This window comes from Marmota monax, unplaced genomic scaffold (assembly GCF_021218885.2).
Source record: "Marmota monax isolate L192 unplaced genomic scaffold, Marmota_monax_Labrador192_F-V1.1 WCK01_AAM20220418_F8-fsc00074, whole genome shotgun sequence".
Taxonomy (NCBI): domain Eukaryota; kingdom Metazoa; phylum Chordata; class Mammalia; order Rodentia; family Sciuridae; genus Marmota; species Marmota monax.
Genome location: NW_026694232.1, coordinates 4,933,731 through 4,936,290, shown reverse-complemented (window position 1 = coordinate 4,936,290; position 2,560 = coordinate 4,933,731). Strand labels below are relative to the sequence as shown.

General features: G+C 40.2%; 1 pseudogene; it reads right to left on the bottom strand.

Annotated features, from left to right (window-relative positions):
- Positions 1-1,124: 1,124 nt before the first annotated feature.
- LOC124108364 (adaptin ear-binding coat-associated protein 1-like) lies at positions 1,125-1,909 on the bottom strand (annotated as a pseudogene).
- Positions 1,910-2,560: the final 651 nt, after the last annotated feature.

The following is a 2,560-nucleotide window of genomic DNA, read 5'->3' as shown; positions in this document are numbered from 1 at the left end:
TCCTGCAATAAAGGGCTTCCACTCCTGCTGTATCAACGTACACAAGTTATTCGTCACCCCCCGGTTATTTTGCTGCAGCCGGACTGCGGCAGCAGAGGAAAAGGGAAGTGATGGGAGAGCAACTTATTAAGATATCCTAGCTGGGGGGCATCAAAGTCTAAGGCAACATCTGTCACACATAAAGCTGTGACTCTCCAACTTCCTTCATAAATGACAATATATGTAGTAGCTCTTCTATTGAAGAGCTAGATGGAATGGAAAAGAAATATTATGGAAAAGGATCAGACACCCAGACAGTAAGGCAATGTGGGTACTGAATGAGAGTTAGGTGCTTTCAACTCTCTCTGTTCTATAGATCAGGTTAAAAACACAACTCTTCAAATTAAGTCAAACAAAGGGTGAACATGAATTAATTCTGTGCTTCAAATGCAGCAACTAGATGGAGCTGTAGGAAATGAAACTCTTCTTTAGAATATAACTTGGAAAGCACAGCCCTTTGGACTGGTCAAAGATGTTGCACCCTTCAATAAACAGAAGGGTAGCGGTGCCAATGCTACAACCCTCTTATCACAGTAAAATACATGTAAACACCCAAGAGGGTGAAGGAGCTGCACCTAACACTGGGTGTTCATTGACTAGGACAAGCCTGAAAGAGGCTATATAAAAGAGACCCAGGACAGCCATTTTTCTCCAAATCTACCCTTATCAAAATTCTGAATTTGTAAATACTGAGGTCAACCTGCGTATTTTTAGAGTCTTTGGTTGGTGGGAAAGAAAGTTCCAAGACTTTGTCTTCCCTGAAATTGCCAAATAGGGTTTCACAAAGAGGCACACACAGATCATAAGATGATTCTGAAATAAGTTCAAGAATTTAAAAGATGGAGAAAAAAATTTACGGATTAGAGGTCATATTCCCTCAAAAAGACACTGGCCACAAGAATGGAAAGATCTACTGTTCTCCTCCATTTGCAATCACCAGGAAAAAACAGATTCTCTCTGGAAAAATATTACCGATTACTTTTGGTTTGGGGAGTGGGACGGGGTTCCTAACTTCCTCCTTAGATTGGTGCCCTCAATGTCATTTTTCATCTTCAGGTCTGTACTGTCTGTCTTGCCAATGTTATTCAAAACTGGATCTAGTTGGATGGCTGTGGTACCTGGTTTGGAAAAGAGCTGGATGCAGTACTCAAATCTCCCCACAAGTCATTGATTGCAGAAACTGGAGCTGATGCTAGTGTTGTGACAGGTGCCAGAGAATCCAAACCTGAGAGAATATCTGAATCACTACCTACAGGGTAAGATTTTGGAATGGGTGGTGGCAACTGAGGAAGATGGTGGGAGAATAGTGACTTTGCCTCTAGGGGGAGGAGGAAGTAAGCGTAGGCCACCAGCTCCTGCAGTCTTGGGCTTAGAAACATCTCCTTTCTTGGTTATAATGTTCCTGATACTCAACTTGAAGGTCTGTCTTTCCTTGAATCCTTGATTCAATTTGGGACGAGTGTCCATCTCCAGAGATTCTTTGAAAATCTCAGATTCCTGCTTTACCCACTTGAAGTGATCTTGCAAGGAGACATTCAAGTCAAAGTCATCTCCCTGATCTGTGAATCCAATGCCAATGAACACACTACATCCAGTATCATCCTGGATCTGAATTACACAGTAGCAGCTGGAATATGTCAGTATTTCCACAGCAAAACCAGGATATTGTTCTACTGGTGTTGAAGCAAAGAGCTCTTCTGAAACTTTATCTTCAAGTTTGACATAGTGATCTTATGACCAGTCCCATCAGCCTGATCTAATTTCCTAGCAGGTGCTGAGTAACTGGATTGGAGGCCAGGGGCAGAATCTGGAAGACACTGAGGTCTGGCTTCACACACAGCAAAGACTCACATTCCAACTAGGCCATCATCTTGGCTTTCCCCTCAATCAATATTAATGCAATCTTGAAATAGAGAAATTTCTTTTGAGATAGAATCTGTGGTTTTATCACTTCTACCCATTGTTCTCTGCTCAACCAAGTCCTTACTTACCAGATCATCTTTCTTTGCTGAACTCTAGCCTTAAGTGATGACTAGAATGTTCATACCTCTTCTCTAGACTGATCATTTTCATTCCTTTAATTGCTCTTAGACAGCACGATTTAAAATCACCTTGGCATCCAGGGTGTGCTCCCTTAAAAAGGATTCCAGTATCCCTGTATTCTTCTCAATTGAGAGCATCTGCAAACATTTTGACATTCAAAAGTGTTCACTAGCTACTTGTTATTATATGGTGTTGTAAGAATGGAGTGCAATGTAGTAGGATGACTCCTTATTTGACTAGATAAAGATAAGGTTTTGCTATTTATTTCTTACTATCTGTCTTCTTCTATTGGGTTGTTAGTTTTCTGAGTAAGAAAAGATTTTTTAAAAAAATCATCACTCTATTTTCTATACCTAGCATAGTGCCTGTCTGATGCATAGTTAGTATTCTATAAATACTCATTGATTAAATAGATGGATGGAGACATGTTAAAGTCTGTGGCATCATTTCAATTTTGATTCAATAATAAATTATTTAT